Consider the following 17811-nt stretch of genomic DNA (forward strand, 5'->3'; position numbering starts at 1 on the left):
TTATAAGCACAGTACCAAATAGGTAGTTTTCCAGTCCTCACCAAATTCTCACACTCCACCCTCAATTAGGCCACAGTGTATTTTTCCCCTCTTTGTGTACATGCATGGTCAATGTTTAGTTCCAACTTATAATAGAGAATATGTGGTATACGGTTTTCTGTTCCTGCATTAGTTCATTTAAGAAATGGCCTCCAGATCCATCCATGTTCCTGAAAAGGACATTATATTATTCTTTTTATGGCTGCATAGTATTCTATGTTGTGTATGTACCACATTTTCTTTATACAATCTACTACTCATGGGCATTTATGTTGATTCCATATGTATAATATTGCAATAAACATATATGTGCATGTGTCTTTACAGTAGAATGATTTACATTCCTTTTGGTATATAGTCAATAATAAATAGAATTCCTGGGCCAAGTGGCACTTCTGTCTTAAATTATTAGGGAAATTACCAAACTGTTTTCCACAATGGCTGAACTAGTTTACATTCTCCTCAGCAGAGTATAAGTGTTCCCTTTTCTCTGCAACCTCACCAGCACCTGTTTTTTTCTTTTACTTTTACCATTTCGACTGGTGTGAGATAGTGTCTCATTGTGGTTTTGATTTGCGTTTCTCTAATAATTAATGATATTAAGCATTTTTACATGTGCTTTTTGAACATCTTCATGTCTTCTTTTGAGAAGCATCTGTTCATATCCTTTGCCCACTTTTTAATGGGGTTGTTTTTTATTTGCTTGTTAATTTGTAAAAGTTTCTTATAGATTCTGTGTATTAGACCTTTGTCATATATGTAGTTTGCAAATATTCTTTCCTATTCTGTAAGTTGTCTATTTACTCTGTTGATAGTTTATTTTGCTGTGCAGAAGCTTGTTAGTTTACTTAGTTCTCATTTGTAAATTTTTGTTTTTATTGCAATTGTCTTTGGCATCTTTGCCAGGGCCTGTGTCTAGAGTAATATTATCAAGATTTTATTCTAGGGCTTTTACAGTTTTAGCATTTTTAATCTAAGTTTTTAATCCATCCTGAGTTGATTTTTTATATGATTTAAGGAAGAGGTTCTAATTCAGTCTTCTAGATATGGCTAACCAGTTTTCACACCACCATTAATTGAATAAAAAGTCCTTTCCCCATCGTTTGCTATTGTTGACTTTATCGAAAATCAGATGGTCATAGTTGTGCAGCATTATTTCTCAGCTCTCTATTCTCTTCCATTGGTTTATGTGTCTGTTTTTGTCTTGGTTTTGTGCTGTTTTGGTTACTGAAGCCTTGTAGTATAGTTTGAAGTTGAATAATGTTATGCCCTCAGTTTTGTTCTTTTTGGGTTAAGATGGTCTTGACAATTTGGGCTCTTTTCTGATTCCATATTAATTTTAAAATACTTGTTACTAATTCTTTGAAGAATGTCATTGGTTGTTTTTCATTTGATAGAAATAGCATTGAACCTGTAAATTACAATGAACAGTATTGCCATTTTAACAATTCTGATTATTTCTATCCATAAGGATATAATATTTTTCTATTTGTTTGTGTCATTTCTTATGACAGTGTATTGTAATTTTTATTGTAGAGATTTTTTACCTTTCTGGCGAGTTATATTTCCAGGTATTCTTTTAATCACCATTTTGAATGAGTTTGCTTTCTTGGCATTGCACTCAACTTGGATCTTGCTGGTGAATAGAAAGCTACTGATTTTTGTACATTGATTTTATATCCAGAAAATTTGATAAAGTTGTTTATCATATCCAGGAACTTTTGACAGAGACTATGGGGTTTTATAAGTACAAAATCGTACTATCTGCAAACAGAGATAATTTGAATTCTTCCCTTCTTTCTTGGATGCCTTTTATTTTTTTTATCTTGCCTGATTGCTGTGGCTAAGACTTCCAGTACTATGTTGAGTAGGAGTGGTGAGAATGAGCATCCTTGTCCTGTTCTGGTCCTCAAAGGGAATGCTTCAAGCTTTTGTCCATTCAGCATGATGTGTGTTTGTCATTGATGGCTCTTATTATTTTGCAGTATGTACCTTTGATGCCTAGTTTGTTGAGGGTATTTAACATGAAGGAATTTTGGAAGCCTTTTCTGAATCAACTCAGATGATCATGTGGTTTTTGTTTTTAGTTTTGTTTATGTGATTAATCACATTTTTTGATTTACATATGTTGAAACAATATTGCACTCTAGGAATAAAGCCTACCTGATCTTGTTGGATTGGCCATTTTGTTTGCTGCCTGATTCAGTTTGCAAAAAATTTGTTGGGGATTTTTGCATCTATGTTCATGAAGGATGTTGGCCTGACTTTTTCTCTTTTATTGTTGTGTCTCCAACAGGTTTTGATATCAGGATGATGCTGCTTTCACAGAATGAGTTAGGAAGAAGCCCCTCCTGTTCAATTTGTTCAGAATACTTTCAGTAGGGATGGTAACAGTTTTTCTTTATAAATTTTTTACTTTCAGCTGTGAATCCACCTGGTCTTGGGTTTTTCTTGTTAGTAGGCTTTTCATTTTTGATTCATTTCAGAACCTATTATTGGTCTGTTCAGGGATTCAACTTTTTCCTGGTCCAATCTTAAGAAGTTGTATGTTTCCAGGAATTTTTCCATTTCTTCTAGGTTTTCCAGCTTGTATGCAGAGATGTATTTACATTAGTCTCTGAGTGTTTTGTTTACCTCTGTGAGGCTGGTGGTAATGCCTTCATTGCCATTTCAGATTTTGCTTATTTTTATCTTTTATCTTTTTTTTCCTTGTTCTAACTAGTGGTCTATCTTATTAATTCTTAAAAAACATCTGCTTTATTCATTAATATTTTGTTTTGTTATCTGCATCACAACTTCTTTCATCTCAACTGTGATCTTTGTTATTTTTTGTTTTCTGCTAGATTTGGGGTTGGTTTACTCTTGTTTCTCCATATAGTTCTTCTAGGTATGTTGTTTGTTAATTTGAGATCTTTCTATCTTTTGAATGTGGACATTTAGTGCTACAAGCTACATTCTTATCACTGTGTTAACTGTGTCCAAAAGATTCTGGTATATCTTAGTCCTCGTTAATTTCAAAGAATTTCTGGATTCCTACCTGAATTTCATTGTTTACCTTAATGTCATTCAGGAGCATATTATTTAATTTCCATGCAATTCTATGGTTTTTAATAATTTTCTTACTCTTGATTTCTATTTTTTTGCGCCGTGCTCCAAGACTGTGTTTGATATGATTTTACTTTTCTTGGATTTGCTGAGGATTGTTTTATGGCTGATTTTGTGGTCAATTTTAGAGTATGTGCTATGTGCAGGTGAGAAGAATGTATATTCTGTTGTTTTTAGGTGGGGAGTTCTTTAGATGCCTTTTAAGCCCATTTGGTCAAATGTCAGGTGCTGAACACCTTTATTAATTATTTTTGCCTCGATGATCTGTCTAATACTGTCAGTGGCATGTTGAAGTTTCCCACGGTTATTGTGTGGTTATCCAAGTCTCTTCTTGGGCCTATAAGGACTTGCTTTAAAAATCTGGGTGCTCCTGTGTTGAGTGCATATATATTTAGGATAATTAAGGCTTCCTTTTGAATTGAATTGAACACTTTACCATTATAAAATGCATTTTTTTCCTTTTTTGATTATTGCTGGTTTCAAGACTGTTTTGTAATGGAAAAAAAAAAAACAACTCTGTTTTGTCTTGAAATAGCAACCCTTTCCTTTTCTGTATCCACTTTGATATGATTTTTGTATATGATGAGAGATAGGGATCTAGTTTCATTCTTCCGCAAAAGGATATCCAGTGTTCCCAACATCATTTATTAAAGTGACTGTTTCCCCCAGTGTATGTTCTTAGGACTTTTCATGAAAATTAGTTCACTGTAGGTTTGTGAATTTGTTTCTGGGTTCTCTATTCTGTTCCATTAATCTATGCATCTGTTTTTATGTCAGTACCATGTTTTTTGGTTTACTATAGCTCTGTGATATAATTTCACGTCAGGTAATGTGATTCCTCCAGCCTTCCCCCCCCCCCCCCCCCCCCCCACTTAGGATGCTTTTGAATATTCTGGATCTTTTGTGGCCTTTTATAAATTTTAGACTTATTCTACTTTTATGAAGAATGCCATTGGTATTCTGGTAGGAATTGCATTGAATCTGTAGATGGCTTTTCTTAGAATAGACATTTTAACAATACCAATTCTTCTAATCTATAAACATAAAATATCTTTGCATTTTTCTTAGCATCCTCTTTAATTTATTTTATCAATGTTTTATAGTTTTCATTATTGAAACATTTCACTTCTACGATTAAGTTAATTAATAGATATTTAATTCTATTTATGGCTATTTTAAATAAAATTACATTATTTCTTTTTCAGGTGAATTGTTGGCATATAAAAATGCTACTTTTTTATGTTGATTTTATATCCTGCAAATTTACTGAATCTATCTGTTCCAATAGTGTGTGTGTGTGTGTGTGTGTATGTGTGTGTGTGGAGTCTTTAGGTTTTTCTAAATATAAAATCTGATAATCCACAAACAAGTATAACTTGACTTCTTCCTTTCCAGTTTGGATGCTTTTTATGTCTCTCTACCATCTGATTGCTCTAGCTAGTACTGGAAGTACTTTGGTGAATGACAGTGGTAAATGATGGCATTTATGTTTTGTTCCAGAGCTTAGAAGAAAGGATTTTACTTTTTCCCTGTTGAGTATTACTCTAGTTCATGTCTGTCATCCATAACTTTTATTATGTTGGGACATGTTCCTTTTATACCCAGTTTTTTGAGGGTTCTTACTGTGAAGCAATGATGAATTTTACCAAATGCCTTTCAAGCATCAACTGAAATGATTCACATGGTATATTCTTTTGTTCTGTTGATTGATTTGTGTAGGTTGAGCCAAACTTATTTTCCTCTGAAAAATTCTACCTGGTCATAAAAAAGAATAGTTTTATTGGGTTTTTAAATTCTTTTTTGCTATTATTTTGTTAAAGACATTTGAATCAACATTCATTAGAGATCTTGGCGTATATATATATATATATATATATACACACACACACACACACACATATACACACACATGTCTTTGTCTAGTTTTAGAATCAGGGTAATACTGGCCTCATAGAATAAATTTGGAACTAGTGCCTCCTCCTCTATTTTTCAGAATTATTTGAATAGGATTGCTATTAATTATTCTTTAAATATTTGGTAGAACTCAGAAGTAAAGTCATCAGGTCCCAAGATTTTCTTTACTAGAAGACCTTTTATTATGGCTTTTTTCTCATTACTTGTTATAGGTCTGTTCAGGTTTTGATTTATTCTTGGCTCCATCTTGTTATGTTGTATGTGTCCATAAATTTATTTCTTCTTCATTTTTCAATTTAATGGCATGTATTTGCTCAGAGTAGTCATCAACGATCGTCTGAATTTCTGCAGTAGCTGTTGAAACGTCTCCTTTCTCATTTCTGATTTTATTTATTGTATCTTCTCTCTTTCTTTATTAGTCAGTCTGACTAAATTTTGTTTGTTTTTTAATAAAACCAACACTTTTTTATCTTTCACTTTCTTTGCTTCAGTTTCATTTATTTTTATTCTGATCTTTATTACATATTTTCTTCTACTAATTTGGTGTTTTGTTTGCCTTTGCTTTTTCTAGTTCTTTAAGATGCATCATTTTGTTTTATTTGAAGTTTTTCTAGTTATTTGATGTAGGCACTTATTACTGGAAACTTTCCTCTTTGTAATGCTTTTCATGTTTTCCATAAGTTTTTGTATCTTGTATTTTCATTTTCATTTGTACCAAGAAACCTTTAAAATTTCTTCTTAATTTCTTCATTGACTCACTGGTCATTCAGTAGCATATTTTTAAAATCTCCATGTGTTTCTACCATTTGAGATGTTCCTCTTGTTGTTGATTTCTTGTTTTATTGCGCTGTGATTAGAGAAGATACTTGATGTGTTTTATTTTTTTTTAACTTTTAAGTTCTGTTTTGTGGCTAACATGTGTTCTATCCTTCACAATATTCCATGTGCTTAGGAGAAGAATATATATTCTCCAGCCATTGAATGAAGTGTTTTGCAAATATCTATTAGGTCAATTTCATCTATAGTGCAGATTAGGTTTAATGTTTCCTTGCTAATTTTCTGTCTGAATGTTCTGTCTAGTGCCGAAAGTGTGGTGTTGAAGTGTCCAGCTATTATGTATTTGGGCCTGTCTCTCTAGCTCTAATAATATTTGCTTTACATATTTGGGTCATCCAGTATTTGGTGCACATATATTTATAATTGTCATATCCTTTTGTTGAATTGACTCCTTTATCACCATATATTGACTTTTTTTGTTTTTTTTTTTAACAGTTCTTGTCATGAAATGTATTGCATCTCATGTAAGTATGGCTACATTTGGTCTTTTTGTTTTCATTGACATGGAATATCTTTCTTAATCCTTTTTTATTTTAGTCTACGTGTGTCTTTATAGGTAAAATGTGTATCTTATAGGTAGCAGATCATGGTGTCTTTTTAAAAAAATTAATTCAGCCATTGTATGTCCTTTTTTGGAGAGTTAGTCCACTTACATTCAATGTTGTTATTGTTGGGCAAGGACTTTCTCCTGCTATTTTGTTATTTGTTTTTTTATTGTTTTGTGGCGTTCTCCTTTTTTTCTTCCTCCCTGTCTTTCTTTTAGTGAAAGTGCTTTTCTCAGGTAGTATTTTTAAATTTCTTGTTTTTCACTTTTTGTCTCTTCTGTAAGTTTTTTGATTTGAGGTTACTATCAGGCTTGCAAATAATATCTTGAAACTCATTATTTTAAGTTTATAACAACCTAATTCTGATTGCAGCAAAAAAATAACAAGCAAAGATAAAACTAATAAAAATTCTACACTATAACTTTATCTTCTCACTTTTTAATGTATTATTGTTTCTGTTTATTTTTTATTATACTGTCTTAAGTATTGTTGTCTTAAAATTGTTTTTGTTGATAGGTATTTAATAGGTTTGATAAGTTTTCATTTTATTCTTCCTACTCAAGTTATGAGTAGTTTACACATTATTATTACATTGTCATAATAATCTGTATGTGTTTCTGTTTTTGTTGTTACCAGTGAGTTTTGTCTTTTCAACTGAAAAAAAAAAATGAACATTTCAGTATTTTTTGTAGGACAGGTCTGGTGTCAATAAAATAACTTTTGTTTGTCTGGAAAAGTCTTTATGTCTCTTTCATTTTTAAAGGGTATTTTGCTGCTGCATATACTACACTAGAATAATAGTGTTGTTTTCTTCTTTTATACTTTGAATATATCATGTTTCTCTCCCCTGGAAAGTTTCTACTAAAAAGTCTGCTGTCAGACATATTGGAGCTTCGTTGTTCATTATTTGTTTCTTTCTTTCTCTTGCAGTTTTTTAGGATTCTTTCTTTATTCTTGTCTTTTTAGAATTTGATAATTAAGTATCTTTAAGTAGTTTTCTTTAACTTATACCTGCTTGGAGCCCTATAACCTTTTTGTACTGGAATATTTATATCTTTCTCTAGATTTGGGTAGTTCTCTGTCAGTAACTCTTTGAATACAATTTCTACCCCTATTTTTTTCTCTATCTCCTCTTGAAGGCCAATAACTCTTATATTTGCCTTTTTGAGGCTGTTTTTAAAATCTTTTAGGTTTGCTTCACTTGTTTTTTTCTTTTGTCTTCTCTATGTATTTTCAAATAACATTTCTTCAAGCTCACAGATTTGTTCTTTTGCTTGATCAGTTCTGCTATTGAGAGATGCTAATGCATTTTTAAATAGGTCAATTAAAATTTTCATCTCCAGAATTTGTGTTTGATTTAAAAATTTTAAATTTATTTGTCACATTTATGATATGAGTCTAAATTCCCTCTTTATGTTATCTTGAATTTAATTGAATTTTCTCAAAACAGCCATTTTAAATTCTCTCTCTGAAAACTCACACATCCCTGTCACTCTGGAATTGATCTCTCATGCCTTTTGAGTTCATTTCATGAGATCATGTTTTTCTAGATTGTCTTGATCCTTGTGGATATTTGTTGATGTCTGGGCATTGAAGAGTTAGATATTTATTCTAGTCTTTGCAGTCTGGGCTTATTTGTACTCATTCTTCTTCAGAAAGCTTTCCAAGAATTCAAAAGGTATTGCATTGTGAACTAAGTTTATGGTCACCGCAGACATATCTGCATTAGGGCACACCCCAAGCCCAGTTGTACTGTGACTTTTGCAGATTCATAGAGGTAGTACCTTCATGGTCTTGATTGAGATATTGGGGAATTCCCTGGGTTACCAGTTGGAGTGTCTTGTATTCTTCTCTTATTTCCCTCAAACATGTGGAATCTTTCTCTCCCTGCTGAGATGCCTGCAGTTTGAGGTAGAGTGACACAAGGATATCCATAGCCACCACCTCTGGGCCTATCTTGGGTCAAACATGATGCCCAAATACTACTGAGTCTCACCCAAGGCCTTTGGAGACTACTGTCTGGCTAAAGAGCTTTTTAGTCAGCAGGTGATGAATCCTACCAACCCCTTTTCTATCCCTTCAGGTCAGCATGTTTTATTATGGCCCAGGGAGTGTCTAAGAATGACAACTGGGAGTTATTACCTAGATTTGGAGACTTTAGGAATCTACTTGACACTTCATTTTACTGCGCCTATTCTGGTACCCAAGTTTCAAGACAAAGTCATCTGTGTGTTTTATTTCCTTTTCTTGAGCAGAAGGAGTCTCTCCCTGTTGCTACCACTGCACCAGACCCATGGTGACTACTGCCTGGCTACCACTGATATTTATTTAAGGCCCGAGGAGTCTTTAGTCAGTGGATGGAAAATCTCGTCAGACCTGATTCTATCCCTTTAGGTCAGTGGGTTCCTTTCTGGCCCAGGGTGGGTCTTGAAATGCTGTCCAGGAGCTAAGGCCTGGAACCAAGGACTTTAGGAGTCTGCTTGGTGCTTTCTTTTACTGTGGCTTAGCTGGTACCCTAGTTGTCAGACTAAGTTTTTTTTTTTTCTTTTCCCTAGCCTTTCCTCAAGCAGAAGGAGCTATTCCTATGGCCCAACACAGCTAGGAATGTAATGGGGCACATCTACAACTAGTGTGGTATTGGGTCTTGCCCAGGGCCTATGGAAACTACTGCCTGGTTACCAATGGTGGTTATTCAAGGCTCAAATACTCTTTAGTCATCAAGTGATGAATCCTGACAGGACTGAATCTTTCTCTTCAGTGTGGCAGGTTTGCTTCTGGCCCAGTGTAGGTCTAGAAATATCATCTGGGAGCTAGAACCTGAAATGGGGGCTTAAGGACTCTACTTGGTGCTTAATTTACTGCCTCTGAGCTGGTATCCAAGTTGAAAGGCAAAGTCTTCTTTACTCTTTAATCTAATGAAATAAATCTCTCTCAGAACTGCAAGCTGTGCTGCCTGCAGTTGGGTGATGGAGATGCAAGCACTCTCTTGGCCCTTCTAACTGGCGTCTCACTAGGTCACATGAATCCCATGTTTACAAGCTCCAAGTCCAGCACAGCACCAGGACTTGCCGAGAAACCGTAGGCCTCATGGCCTATATTGCCTTTCAAATTTATTTAGACTCCAAGAATATTTTAACCTGTAGTGATTACCCTCTGGCATGGACTGGTCTAAATGCTCCCTCTAGGGCCATCACTGAATTCCGCCCTGTGATGCTTTCCACTAGGACAGGGCAGCACTGAGTTCCAATGCAAAATCTAAAAATCACTGATCTCTCTCTCTCTCTCTCTCTCAAGCACACAGATTCTCTCTTCATACCACAGGGTACTGCTGGGAGATGAAGGGAATGGTGTTGTAGGCAATTCAAGACTGTTTCCTGTTCTCTTCAGTGCCTCATTCATTGATAAAATGTTAAAAGCAGGTATTGTGATCACTTACCTGATTTTTGGTTTTTATGAAGGTGCTTTCTTATCTGGATAGTTGTTTAATTTGGTGGGTTTTTTTTTTTTTTCTTTTTCTTTCTTTTTTTTTTTTTTTTTTTTCTGACAGAGTCTTGCCCTGTTGCTCAGGCTGGAATGCAGTGGTGTGTCCTCGGCTCACTGCAAGCTCCACTTCCTGGGTTCACGCCATTCTCCTGCCTCAGCCTCCTGAGTAGCTGGGACTACAGGCGCCTGCCACCATGCCCCACCAGTTTTTTGTATTTTTAGTAGAGACAGGGTTTCATTCTGTTAGCCAGGATGGTCTCGATCTCCTGACCTCGTGATCCACCCGCCTTGGCCTCCCAAAGTGCTGGGATTACTGGCATGAACCACTGTGCGAGGTCTTTAATTTGGTGTTTCTATAAAGGGTGACGATCAGTGGAGGGGTTTATTAAGCTATCTTGCTCTGGCTCCTCATAAGCATTTTTCTTTTAAATCATATAGGAAAAAATGTGGTTATAAACCCAAAAAAGGTAATGATACTTGATTTCTAAATTTACCTATGTAGTTACCTTTAACATTGTTCTGTATTCATTTGTCTGACTCCAAGTTACCTTTCTTTTCAATCTGAAGGTATTCTCTTAGCATTTCTCCTAGGTTACATCTATTAGTGAGGAATTTCCTCAGTATTTGCTTATCTAAGAATGTCTTAATTTCTTCTTCATTCTTGAAGGACAGTTTTAATGTATATAAAATTTGTGAATTACATATTTTTCCCTTCAGCATTTTAAGTATGTCATCTGACTTTCATGGTTTTTAAAGACAAACAATATGTTCATTTTACTGAAGATCCCTTTGTTGTCAGTGCCCCCAGAAAGATTAGAATTCTAGTGTCAGAATGGAAAACAACTCTTCCATAACAGAAAATAAAGGGGAGCTTGGCCTGGATGTTTATAGTGTGCCTTTCAAAAGATATATATATATTTTTTAACCTGACAGATGGCCTAATGTTTTGTTGTCCAACCCTTGACCAGGAAGTCTCTCACACAGGGAAATTATTTGCATATTGGTAAAACCAATCATAGTTTCCAAGTATCAAAATTTCTCATATTTTCTCCCAATTTTCTCCACTCTTTGAGAGTAGCATCAAGTCTATACTTGCAATGTACCCATCTAAATTTGAGTCACCTCAAATATCATGGCATTAATTATTTCCAAAATCAGTCAGAGTTCTGGCAAGAAACACCATTTGCTCCACATGAGATGAAGAAATATTAATGAAAGAACTATTTTAGGAGTATACACAGAATTACAAAAACTGGTAACCAATGGTGAGTCACCCAAGCAACATGGGGAGCCAACACTTCTAGGGATGAAGGAACAAGGGGAAGAAGTACTATTACCATAACCCATTGTGAGCTGGAGCTGAAAAGGACAGGTGACCTGATGAGAGTAATAATCAAGGAGTGATGCAACTGCAGCTAGAAGCTGGATAATAAATCAGGAAAGGAATTAACTAAAGAAGTACCTTGACTTCTCTTTCCTCTTGCCTTTTTGACTCCTAACTCTCTTTTCCATGGGTCAAACCCAATAAAGATCCAGAAAACAAAATAAATTTAGCAATACAGAGGGCAGATTCCAAGGACATGAACAGGGCAAACAAAGAGAAATAATTTATCTGTGGGATGTAGAGAAATAAAATATAACTAGCACACCTTGCTATTTCTGGTAAAAGTACCATGACAACTTTCTCTGTTTTACAAAATGAGAACATGTATGCTTTGAATTGAATTGTTTAAGTAATTAGGTGGTGCAGATATGTTCTGGACTAAGATGGGCTTATTTGAGAATACTTTTTCTTTCTTTCTTGCCAGGTCACTCACATCACATCTTATTAGCAGACTGGAAAAGGAAAGGATAAGAGAGCTTTTGAGTCATCAGTTAAGTGAAGTGTACATGGCTATACTGCATATGTTAAGAGAGCCTCAACAATGGCAACGTTTGCTTTTAAGTTTATATATCCCACTAACTACCTGCTCTCAGTGATTATTTTATAATGTGAGACAGATGCTAGCAATTTCTCAGAAAACAATACTTTGAATTAATTATTAATCAGACAATCCTCTTCAGATAAACTACTCCCAAAGTTTCTTGAACTATGAAAAGCTTAAAAGCTTGTGAATACAATAGGTTTAAACTCTCCACTAAGAAAACTTCCTCATTCTTGCTAATCATTTTTACACATATACATTAATTTCTCACATTTTGCCATGTAGTGTACTGGGCACTGAGAACACAGAAAAGAAAAAAAACACATCCCCCTCCCACCAGAAGCTCCCAGATTAGCGAAGTTGACAGGCACAGTGATCTAAAAGAACTGTTTTCTGAACACATACTATACAAATGCCTGCTGAATTCACTTATGTGCTTATCAAATCTATTCCTCCTTCTGTACTGCCTATTTTGAGCACCACAATAAAACCCAGTTACCAGAGGAAAAAACCAAACAGTGATTCTCTATGCATTTATTTGCTCCCTCTTCAACATCTGATCTCTCTTTTCAGCTCAGTATCCTCACCAAAGCTCTGGAACCATGTATCTTTACCAGAGACACATCTACCCGGGTTTTGCACAGGCATCTTACATTTAACATATTTCGACTTGAATTCATCATTTTCTGCTCCATTTTAAAAACTGTTGCTCTTCCCCATGTATCAATTTCCACAACAGGAATCACCATATTCCCAGTCACACAACTCTAAAAATTCCTCATCTTTTCCTTTCCTCTCACTGTTTCTCACCTCATCCAATTTGTTGTTAAATCTCTTCATAAGCATTATTTTAATGTATTTTACATTTACTTTAGTTTCTGTGCAACTAATACTGGCTTCCTGAGCCGGGCCTTCATAGATGTCTGCTTAAATACTTTTAAACACATGCCATGAATACCACTAGCGTAACAAGTCACCATGATGGCAAAAACATGGTCTCTCTTCAGAGTTCATGGTCTAGTGAAAGAAACTAACAACAAAATATGAAAATTATAGTAAAATATGATGAGTTTTATAGTAGTATGAATATATAAAATGTTATGGCAAATAGACTAGAAAAATACTGTTGCAGATCTGCACATGCACAGAACTCTGGCTAAGCAAGCTAATCAGAGAGGGGCCTCAAGCCCATACAGCGCAAGACACTTAGCACTTAGACTTTTATAGTTTCCCTGCTCTGGCTAGATTCAGACTCATGCTGAGATCTGGAGATAGTTCTGAACCCCAACCTGCTTTACTTGGGCCCTGAAACCCCACAATTTTCTTATAAGTTTTTTTTTCTTTTTTTTTTTTTTGTCAAAGCCTGGATTCTACTCTTCCTGCTATTACTCACTGACTGAAATCTTTCTCTGGAATTTATACTGGCCAATCTATGTTTTAATATCCTTCAATGTATTTTATCCTTACACTAAGAACCTCAGGTTTTTAGAAGTCAAACGATTTGCCCAATCTCACACAAGTAGAAAGTGATAGAATTCAGTTATAGTACCACATCTACGGAGTTCATATTTAGTGGTCTGTGCAAATACAGTAGTCCCCAATAGAGAAGACTGTACCTCCATCTTTCCCATCCTGTTAAGCCAACCCATTCTCACAGCTGCCTGGGAATTATTGTCAATAAATCTGAAAAATCTTTATTTATATCTTTAGTTCCCTTAGTGGTGAAACTGACTGTCTGTGTCTATGTTTTTCCAGTTTAGTACTCCAGACCATGCCAACATTCCAACTTCTCTTCCTGGGATATGCTCTTTCTCCTTTTGGCTATAGAGGTTGACATGGTTTGGCTCTGTAGCCTCATCCAAATCTTATCTCAAATTTTAACCTCCATAATCCCCACATGTCGAGGGAAGGGCCTGGTGGGAGATGACTGGATCATGGAGCAGTTTCCCCCTTGCTGTTCTCCTGATAATAAGTGAGTTCTCAGGAGACCTGATGGTTTTATCAGTGTTTGACAGTTTCTCCTGTACACACTTTGTCTCTTTCTTTCCTGCCATCTTGTGAAGAAAGTACTTGCTTCTCTTTGCCTTCTGCCATGATTGCAAATTTCCTGAGATTCTTCTCTTTCCTTTATAAATTACCCAGTTTCAGGTATTTATTTATTTATAACAGTGAAAATGGACTAATACAGGGTAAATTGAAGTTCCCCGGGAATGGGTGAAAGATTTGTGTAGGCTTCCCAAGTATTGAGAAAAGGAAGCTCCCAAAAGCAACTTGGCAAATCTCTTGAAGAGTTCAGTGCCAGCCATGCTGGATTGTTAAAACTTATTTGCACTAGCCTCAGGAAAGGAGAGGGCCTCAATACTTACTCCTTGAAAAGACAAGACAATTTCCCATTCTAAGGTTAATCTTAAATTGTTTTATGATTCCTGGCATTTAAAATTACTTCAAAGGTGGTTGACACAAGAAATAAATAGTGGATAGGAAATAGGACTAGATTGCAGCTTCCACTTAGATGGGCAGAGCATGGTGTGGAGCTTCATGTCATAAACTTTTGCTCCAGAGCTACCGCAGGAATATGCCAAAAAAGCTGAGAGAATTCACAGATCCTCTGAAGAAATCAGATTGCTCCTGCAGAACCTAGAAGACACCCCAAATATTGTGAGTGCCTAAGCTGCAAATGTGGTAAAGAGGGAACACTCACCCCTGAATACACACCCTCATTGGAGAACCTGAAGGTCTAGATCATGGGAGAAAGATTTTACCTTACCAGGATATGAGTCAAATTAGAGAGCCAAGTAAAATACAGAGGTAAAGAAGCAGCTGAAAAACCTGTAGGCTTTTTGGGTCACCTGGGAAGCCATTTCTGCCTTGTCTCACAGAGGTCCTTGGAGAGGGCTGCCAGAGAAACTTAGAAAAGACCACAGAGAGAAGCAAACCTCCTGCTGAACTTTGTAACAATTCCAACCAAACTTAAAATCTCCTGGCCAGAACTCAGGAAAGGGCATGAATACGGTGTGCAGATTTGACAGACAGGGAGGCACAAAATCTGTGCTTGCTTTCTTAGTTGGGAGGCTGTTAGCCTGGGACAAGTTCTCAGCTCTGCTCACCACTGCATGGAAACAAATTTGGTTCTGTTTGTTGGGGGTGGGGGGCATGGTGGGAGTGAGACTGGTCTTTAACTTGGGAGCTGGGTGAGACTTATAACTGCCAGCTTTCCCCTACTTCCCTGACACCCTGCATGACACAGTAGAGGCAGCCATAACCCCATCATCCCCCATAGCAGCTGCAGCAAGCGGCGTCCAATGGGAGTAACGTCTAACCCTGCCCTCACTTGATGGTCCTTTCCTATCCACCTTAGTAGATGAGCACAAAGGTCATAATATCTTGGGAGATTTATGGCCTCTCCTACCACCTGATCCTCCCTATACTACCACAGCTGATGCTCACTAGAAAGTGCCACCTCCTGGCGGAAGGGCAACCAGCACAAAAATAGTGCATTAAACAACCAAAACTAAGGACCCTCACAGAGTCCATTTCGCTTCCCTGCCACCTCCATCAGAGCAGGGGCTGGTATCCATTGATGTGAGACCTGAAGACAGTCCACATCACAAGACTCTGCAGGCAATACCCAACACCAGCCCAGAGCCTGGTAGCCCTGCTAGGTGGCTAGATCCAGGAGAGAAATAATAATGACTACAGTTCAGCTCTCAGGAAACCACATCTCTAGGAAATGACAGAAAATACTACAAGGGAACATGCTGTGGGACAAAAGAACCTGAACAGCAGCTTTGAACTCCAGATCTTCCCTCTGATAGAGCCTACTCAAATAAGCAGGAACCAGAAAAGCAATTCTAGTGATAGGACAAAATAAGGTTCATTAGTATCCCGCCAAAATCACACTAGCTCACCAGCAATAGATCCAAACCAAGAAGAAATCCCTGATTTTCCTGAAAAAAGGATACAGAAGGCCAATATCGTTAATCAAGGAGGCACCAGAGAAAGATGAAGTCCAATTTAAGGAAAAAAAAGAAAGAAGAAAGAAATGTGGGGAGAAATCTTAAGTGAAATAGATAGCACAAGTAAAAAACAATCACAGCTTCAGGCTATAAAGAACACACTTAGAGAAATGCAAAATATTCTGGAAAATCTCAGCAGTAGAATAGAACAAGCAGAAAAAAAATTCAGAGCTCAAAGACGAGGTTTTCAAATTAACCCAATCCAACAAAGACAAATAATAAAATGTAATACAATTAACAGAGCCTCCAATAAGGTTGGGATTATGTTAAATGGCCAAACCTAAGAGTAATTGCCATTCCTGAGGAAGAAGAGAAATCTGAAAGTTTGGAAAACATATTTGGAGTGATAATCAAGAAACATTTCCCCAGCCTTGCTAGACATTCAAATACAAGAAGCTCAAAGAACATCTGGGAAACTAGCATTTTCATCAGGTTATCTAAAGTTAAGATGGGCCAGGTGCAGTGGCTCAATCCTGTAAACCCAGCTCTTTGAGAGGCCAAGGTGGGCAGTTCACTTGAGGTCAGGAGTTCAAGACCCAGCCTGGCTAACATGGTGAAACCCCATTTCTACTTTAAAAAAATACAAAAACATTAGCCAGGCATGGTGGTGCATGCCTCTACTCCTAGCTGCTAGGGAGGTTGAAGCACAAGAATCACTTGAACTCAGGAGGCAGAGGTTGCAGTGAGCTGAAATCAAGCCACTGCACTCGAGCCTGGGTGACAGAGCCAGACCCTGTCTCAAAAGTAAAATAAATAAAGTCAAGACAAAGTAAAGAATCTGAAGAGTTGTAAGGCAAAAGCACCTGGTAACCTATAAAGGAAAACCTATCAGATTAACAGCAGATTTCTCAGCAGAAACCATAAAAGCTAGGAGAAATTGGGGCCCTATCATTAGCCTCCTTAAACAAAACAATTATCAGCCAAGAATTTTGTATCCAGTGAGTCTCAGCTTCATAAATGCAAGAAAGATACCATCATTTTCAGACAAACAAATGCTGAGAGAATTCGCCACTACCAAGCGAGGACTAGAAAAACTGCTAAAAGAAGCTCTAAATATTGGAATGAATCCTGGAAAAACACCAAAACAGAATCTCCATAAAGCACAAATTTCACAGTACCTATAAAACAATAATACAATTTTTAAAAAAACAAGGTATACAGGCAACAAATAGCAAGATAAATGAAATACCACACATCTCGATACTAATGTTGAATGTAAATGCTCCACTTAAAAGACACAAAACTGCAAAATGCATAAGAATTCATCATTCAAGTATCTGCTGCCTTCAGGAGACTCAACTAACACATAAGGACTCACATAAACTTAAGGTAAAGGGGTGGAAAAAGACCTTCTATGCAAATTGACACCAAAAGTGGGCAAAAGTAGCTATTCTTATATCAGACAAAACAAACTTTAAACTAACAGCAGTTTAAAAAGACAAAGAGGGAAATTATATAATGATAAAAGGCCTTGTTCAACAGGAAAATATCACAATCCTAAATATATATGTGCCTAACATTGGAGCTCCCAAATTTATGAAACAATGCCTATGAGTCGTAAAGAATGAGATAGACAACAATACAATAAGAGTGGGGGACTTCAACACTCCACTGACAGCACTAGACACGTCATCAAGACAGAAAATCAACAAAGAAACAATAGATTTAAACTACAATTAACCAAGAAAATAAGATAGAAGATCCAAATAAGCTAAATTAGAAACAAAACGGGAGATATTACAACTGACCATGAAGAAATACAAAAGATAATTCAAGGTTACCATAAACACCTTTATGATCATGAACTAAAGGAGATGGATAAATTCCTGGAAAGACACAACCTCCTAGCTTGAATCAGGGAGAATTAGAAACCCCAAACAGACCCAGTAACAAGCAGTGAGACTGAAATTGTAAAAAAAAAAAAAAAAAAAAAAAAAAAAAAAAAAA

This window comes from Theropithecus gelada, chromosome X (assembly GCF_003255815.1).
Source record: "Theropithecus gelada isolate Dixy chromosome X, Tgel_1.0, whole genome shotgun sequence".
NCBI lineage: Eukaryota > Metazoa > Chordata > Mammalia > Primates > Cercopithecidae > Theropithecus > Theropithecus gelada.